This window comes from Charadrius vociferus, unplaced genomic scaffold (assembly GCF_000708025.1).
Source record: "Charadrius vociferus isolate BGI_N301 unplaced genomic scaffold, ASM70802v2 scaffold78, whole genome shotgun sequence".
NCBI lineage: Eukaryota > Metazoa > Chordata > Aves > Charadriiformes > Charadriidae > Charadrius > Charadrius vociferus.
Window position 1 is genome coordinate 2,645,088 of NW_009649927.1, and position 7,781 is coordinate 2,652,868.

Below are 7,781 nucleotides of genomic sequence, written 5' to 3' on the forward strand. Positions count from 1 at the left end.
AAACCTGGCTTTTAGTCCTTTGGGGGCATACGGACCTCCTAGCAAAGCCTTGGTGATGGGGGGTCTTCAGAGGCTTCCAGGAGCACTGGAGGTCTTCCCTTCTGCAGCCTCTGATGTTGCAAGCAAACAAATGAGACGCGAGATCCAACCTGCCCCATCACCCTGGACTAAGGAGGCCACCCCGCAGGAGCCCGTGCTTTCCCTCCCAGCACCTCATGCTGGTGCTGGCTTTCTCCTTCATGCTGTGTTTTCCACCAGCACCCTGGGGTCGCTGGCAGGCACGAGGCCGGCCTCAGCCTCTGCATCCTGCACACAGCACCTGTGCCACCCTGACCCACGTACAGGGGAAAAGGCAGAAGCCTTCCCCCTATCCTCCCATCCATTTTACAGCCTGGAGAAGACAGAGGGTTAATAAGAGATGCCTCATTACTACTGCTTATTCTGCTTCCTGCTAAGAAACTCAGCCTCCAAAGTGTTCCCCTCCCCGAGCTGCTACCTGCACCCGTGCCAGAGATGTTCCCACAGACACAGGCTGGAGACGGTCAGAGGAATAAATCCTGCACAGCTTCTGTGTATTGGTTGCCACGGGAAAATGTTCATCCCTGTCAGAGGAGTTTGGAGAGGACAGAGGTTCAGGAAAACAACGTGGAGAAACGCGGGGACATGGCACACTGCGACAGTCACAAGGCAGGGAGCCTGTCTAACCCCGGAGGTTTCAGAGGTTTTCAGCTCTGGCCCTCTAGAAGCCACAGCCAGCCAGACACAGTGTGACTTTTGGTGGCAGGTCACCACAGCCCCCTAACCAACGGTGGCTGCTTCAGTGGGGCAGAAGCACTATTGTGGGGACCGGGCACAGAGGAGTGACTGCAAACGCCAACCCATTTTTAAACTGTTTTTTCCCCAAGTCTTTTAGAGATGGAGGAGGATTCAGGAATATAAGTAAGGGAATTGCACAGCACACATGAGATTTCCTCTGGCCTGGAAGAATAAAGTCGAGAGCTAGCTGAGTTTCAAGGAACCCTGACTCTCCCTGCCCCATCATCCCTCGCCCTTTTGTGGAGTTCACACAGAATATCCTTTTTGTTCACTTTGATTTGCCAACAACATAAAATTTGAAGATGCAGAGTCAGAACTAACACCTCATCTTGCTGACTGAATGTCTATCTAAAATGTGATGGAGAGTATGTAAAAAATGGCCATGCTGGATCAAACAAAAGGCCCCACCTATTAGTCTCTTTCTAACAGCTTTTGGCCCTGTATATGCATTGCATCATGTATATAGAATTGTGTTCTGAGGTCCTAAAAATAATAAATAGTAATTTAATTATTCAGTATAAATTTCTGTTCATAGGCTATACCTCCACAAGATACGGTGCCAGGCCATTAGACATCAAAGGCTCCACGGTGCAGGCTACCTACAAAGGAGAAGTAAACGTGATTTTTCCCGGAGCTCGTTTCACTATAACAACAATAATCATGGCTTTACGTAGTACCTTTGATCCAGACTGCCAAAGCGCTTTGTTCTCTGATTGAGAAATTACATGTAAGATAGGATTCAATTTGCCCATCATTGGCATGGATTGGAAGGGTCAGCCTCCAACGGTATTCAGCAAGTCAAACAACAGTTTATCCACATAAAATCAAAGGGAAATTTTAAGTTTGGGGAAGAAAATGGAGAGGATTTTTCTAAAATAAGTGGAGCCAATGGTCCTAATAATGCGAAAAGTGCTTTAGGATCTTAAATAATGCTGGGTAGCTAGGACATCACTGCAAGTGTACTTATAAGGAAAGTACCTCCAGTGGCAAGGGAAGATGGAAAGGATAATTAAAACTAAGGAGGAACCAAAGTACAATTCAACAAAATGGATCTAAATAAAGGAATTACAGGATCTGCAGCACAGTTCATAGGAACTGCAGATCTTTTTGGTTACTACTGAGGCTTCAGATCTCCTGGAAGTTCATGGCTTACCTTGGAAATCACATCTGTGGCAGGGGAGAGTGAAGGGTTATGGTGGCTTCTGACAACCAAGCCCAAGACTGTCGTTTAACCTCACCACTTTATATTTCCCCCACATTAATCCTCGGCCATTAGCACAGCCTTGGCTCAGGGCAGGATTATTAAGTAGGAAAACTTGAGATGTCAGGAATGAGCTGGTTCTCAGCAGAAAGGCAACCTCAAACCTTTAGAAAGTCACAGGGCAGAGACTTAACACTCTGGCCTTCCCAATAATCACATCACGACCAAGACAGTTCCTTTGATGGGTCCTTCTGAAATATAAATTCACTTAATCACTTCTGATCTTGGGAAACAATTGACATTAGAATGTTTTGACTGTGACACAATCGCAGAGGGTAAAGGCTATGTCTGTCTTAGCAAGTACAGCTGCACAGGAGCAGCGCTGGTGTGCTGTCAGTCGGTTTTACTTGTGACTGGCTCCATTCTGGAGTGGTGGCCTAAGCACTCACGGGTTGGAGCACCTCAGGTGCACTCCTGCATCTTCTCTCCCAGCACATCACCTGAAGGGAGCCCAGCTTGTATGCCCCGATCCTTTTCCACAGTGTGAATCATCAAACCGCAGTTACGTGGCACGACCGGGAAACCTTGTTTCTTTCATCCAAACTAAAATGCTAGTGAGAAGCACCTTATGTGTTCTGGTCCTGGCCCCCCAGCCCCAGCTTCACCCCTCTCCCTCCTTAAAACCAGGTTTCTATGAGGACCACCCTTCTCTGGCTGCAAGGTTTAAGCCTTCACAGGCAACAAGGGAGCAGAGTAGCAGTTTCTATGGTTTGCAGAGGAGAAGAAACACCCCAAGCCAGACTCATTGTGCCAAAGCAAAGCAAGCGAACCAAAGCCTATCTCAGCCATGCACGACTGTGGATGTGGACCTGGTTCTGGACGAGTGCAAACTCCTACAGCACGCACAGCACCAAGAGCCATTCCCTGCGACAGTGGGGCTATCCTCAAGCATTTGGCCTTAAGCCTCTGTAAACGCCATCAGTGCAAATAGGAGCTATACCTTGGGTTCAAAGCAGTCAAGCTGCATTGAAAAAAACCCTCTGCTGCAAGACTTGAGAGGTTACGAGCCCGCAGGCTGAACAATAGCTCCTATTTTGCTGCACGCTGTTGTTCTCTTCTGGAAGTGGTTAACTTCAAGATGATACAAATACTATTGTCAGCCCCTTTTACTCTCCCTGCTGACAATCTTAGCATTCAGCTAATGTCCCTCTCCCACAAATCCACGCTGCCTCTCAAAGAGCCAAGAGTGCTTGTTGTCCCCTTCCCAGCTGCCAAAACCCTCCAGCTGCCTCCTAATTACCCCTATAATGTGCTTCTGCATATCCAATACACAGTTCTGCAGCACACTAAAAAATTAAGGACAACATAAAATAAAGAAGTATCAAATTAAAGAGCACAAGGGGTGCTGGAGCAATGACGTTGTTAATTTTCCTGTTTAATTCACTGATAACAGCTATTTTTGATCCAAAACTGCTGTACAATAAAGTGCCACACTTAAGCACAGCTGAATGTCAGGGATTCATTGTTTAAGGTCAGAAGAGACCATTATGATCATCAAGTGTATCCTATTGCATAAGAGATCCAGGGTGCCTCCCCCAGCCATTTCTGATGCTGGCCCATTGCTTCTTTTTGAGCTGCCTTGCATCTGTTAGAACGTCACCTAGTCTTGGCTTAAAGCCTGCAAAGTCTGGAGAATGTCAGAATGTCATCACTTTACCAGGATGTCAGAAAAGTCATTTGGTTGGTTGGTTACCCTCAAATAACAAGCGCCCCTTTTTCTTTCCTCTGCATCCAGCTTGCCTCTGCTTCTACCCACTGGATCGCACAATCTTGGGTTTTTTCCCTAAATGGAAGTCCCCAGTCAGAAATCTCTACTGCAGCACTTCTATGCTGTTATCAAGCTGCCTTATAATTTCCAAGTTGTGTGAAATAGATCAGTGCCCCGTAGTCTCCCACCACAGAATGCTTTGTGGCCCTTGTACATTTTCACAGTTCCCCTCTGAATGCTTTCCTTTAGCCAAGCTTACCTTGGAGCATGGGGGTCCTCGCATAAAGCCCAGTTCTTCCTTAAAGGTCATCAGACCATCAGAGTAGACAGTCAGTGTCCTCAGTACTTGACTGCCCTCAGCAATGGTGTGCTCTAGTATATAAAAAGAGAAGAAATGTCAATGCTACTCAAAGCTCTGGCCACCCCTTAACTATTTTGCCCCAAGCTCTTCTGGTGGCTGGGTGAATGGGGACAGCCACCTCGCTGGTGCTGGCTGGAGGTGGAAGAAGGCAGTTTGCACGTGTGGGTCACAGCTCCTGCTTGCCTACAGCTATTACTGATAGGCAATACTGATAGCTATTACTGTGAGCCTTGTGCTCCTTCCTGCTCTCCTCCCTGCCAGCATACAGGTGCACCCACCAGCCTGAAAGGTGCTGGCTCTTGCCAGTTGCTCAAAATATCTCCCCCTTCCACTTGACTGCACAAAAGCAGGCCGTCTGCGTGCAGCTCCTAATATACCCAGCAACACCTCAGGAGCAGGCTCTTTGCATGGTTTGGTTTTTTGGTTTTTTTTTGGCATATCTGATCCTAGTGCCATCCACAGTGTGGAGTGGGTAAAGAGACGTGCAAAGATGGCAATTAACCATGGAACAAAAAGCCAAAGCAACAACTGGAGGAATGGCTCTAGGGGGTGGACGTCAGGCTGGCCAGGCATCTGAGAGAGGTTTGTTTGCCAGACCTGTTCACCCCTCCCTACTCGCAATGCTGTCTGGTTTCCACAGGTCTTTTATCAAACCTGAAAATGCACAATAAGCCACATAGCTAAAGTAGGAAACTTGACTTTCCGTCCTTAGAGCCCCATGGGTAAACATCAAGCGGCAGATACAATATTGCTGACTCAGCAACCCTTTCTGGGTTGTGCTTATTCTGCTATGGGACATCATTAGAAGAGGCTGAGATATTTTGTTTTCATAGCTTTTTAACCTTTTCCTTTCCAAAACAGTGTTTGTATTTATTTTGGCACTTCAAATGTTTTGAAGAGAGGATTGATTTGGATTCGCTAAAGCGTTTTTTTCCCCCTTAATCCCATTAAGTCAGTCTCTAATTCTTTCCAGGGTTCCCTTCTGCGGAACTATTTCCTCTTGGAATCATTTGCTTTCTGTGGATGGGGGGAATTAATGAGGCAGATGCTGCTCTCATTCTCATCACTGTGAGCCCAAAACAACTTCAGCAGTTTCCTGGCACCGATCCAGATATTACTGGTGTAAATGAGGTCAGAATTTGGCTCGCTGCGCTCACTTTTGCAAAGAGACAAAGAGATTGCCGAAAACAAGAAGTCTTGTGCAGGTTGGGAAAGTCCAGTTGGAAGTGGGTGAAGTCCGCAATTTCATTGAAAGGCTGAGCTTCTGCATTTTCCCACTGAGAGGCTTTGCTGAGTACCACAGATGATAGTCACAGACAACCCAGTGTGCTGGTAAGCAGGCACTCAGGGAAACATGTCCTTTGAGGAGCATCAGCGTTGTCTATGGGAACAATTGCAACGTCACGAACATAAGTCATGCCAATGCAAAGGAAGGTGAAAGGGAAAGATCAACCCGTCAGTCAGTCTTCAGGGGCCTCACAGGGAAGAAGGAAGCAAACAGAAAACTGAGATACGTGCAAATGGCTGAGGAGGGCTGGCATCAAAGGTCGGTACATATAACAAGGGATAAAATCGAGAAAGACATGAAGAGGAGATGTAACTAGCACAGGACAGGAAGCTGAGAAGGGAAGTATTCTGGCTATAGACTGGTGGTCAGAGGAAGGCTGAGGAAAGCATCAGTCTGCCACCACCACAGCGGTGCCCTGAGCAGGAGCTGGCCCAGGCTGGGACCCTCCGGGAGCCCTCGGGAGCAGCGTGGGGGAGCGGGGCTCCGCACAGAGCGGCACCCTGCCTGGCTGCAGAGAGGGGAGACAGGAGGAGCAAGGCAGCTATGGCCAGTCAGCTTGATTTCGGTTCCTGGAAATGCACTGGAACAAATAATTAAACAAACTAATCATCAGCACCTAGGAAACAACCAAGAGAAGAGGAACAGCCAGCGCTGATTTGCCAGGAGCAAATCATGTCAAATCAACCTAATTTCATCCTGCGACAGGGCTTGTGGATAGAGACAAAGCAGGAGACGTCTTGTATCTTGACTTCGGTAAGGCCTTTGGTACCAGCTCCCTTCATGTTACCAGATGTAAACTAAGGAAACATGCCCTAGACAGATTACCTTAAGGAAGGGGTGCAAAACTGGTTGGAAAACTGTTCTCAGAAAGAAGGTGTCTTTGTCAAAATGCAAGGAAGGGTTGGGGAGGGTACAACAGGGATCCAGCCACTGGATGATGGGGTAGTGAGCATCCTTATCCGATATGCAGATGACACCAAGTTAGGATGAGCTGCAAGGACATGAGAGAAGACGATTAGAATCAAAACCAATCCAGACATGTTAGAGAAAAGGTCTGAAAAACTGGATGTAATTCAGTAAGGAGAGAAGCAAAGTTGTGCACAGAGGTAGGTGTAATCAGCTGCACAGGGACAAAACGTACTGCTCCACATCTGCCATTAGGCAGATGTGGAGCAGTACAGCAACTCAGGAACCTGAAATGAATAAAAAGTGCTATTTTGTCACACACAAGGCAGTCATCATACCAGGGCATTCAAAGAGAAACTGTGCCTGTCAAATACACGGCTGATCCCTCTGCTTTATCCAGTGCTGCTACGATCTTTATCCAGCTCAGGAGAGTCTGGAAGGAAGCAGGATGAAAGGTCTAGAAAATAGGACTTGCAAAGAAACACTTATTCAACAGTGGTTGTTTACTCCAGCAATAAGGAGATTAGAGGAGATGCAATAATTTTCAAGTACGTGAAAGATATCTCCAGAGAAGGAGGGAATAAACTGTTCTCCAGACAGTTCTCTGTATCTATTGCAAGTGTGGCAAGAAGCAACAGGCCTGCATTGCAGCAAGAGAGGTTAAGATTAGGCGCTTTGGCAAAGGGGAAGGCTAACGGGCACTAAATCCACCTGCCCGGCAAGGATGTGAAACCTCTATCCTTGCCGGTGGCTAAGAGCGGGCTGGAAACTTCAGGAATATTTCTGAAATCGGCCTCTTGAGGTCCTTTCTAGCCATGGTTTTCTCGGATTCTGTGATGAATGGTGTTAAATGAATATAAATTACCTCACACGGGGACACTGACGTTCAGGCTCGGTGATGAATAGTGATCAACGACAAAACTGTCAGCTTGCGGGGAGGCATCCAGTAGGGTTATTACTAGAAACTGGTGTTAGCTCCAGTTTTATTTACCATCTTCATTAATGATCTAGAAAAAGCATTAGACAGCTTGTTTATTAAAACTGCAATTGATACTATGTTGGGGAGGAGATGCAATCACCAGCTAGGAGCGGAATATAACACAAAAGGACAAAAAAAAAAGATATAGGACATGGGGAGAAAATGACCTAGCTCGAAGGACACACAGACTAATATGTCTAGGGAAGAAATAGTCCAAAATTAAGACACCCTATGGGAGGAGGAGACCCAAATGCAGTGAAAGACTTTGCAGGGTTAGCACACAGGAAATTTGTCACATCAACAGAAAAAGTCTCAGGACAGTTTTGGTCTGCATGACATATCCCAGGGCAGAGAGGTAAGTAACTGCCTGATCGCTGTTGTGAAGTCTTTCCTTCTGGATGCCTCCTGACCAGCGTGGACGCCAGGCTGGAGGGGGAACAGGGGGAACCAGCAAACATAATT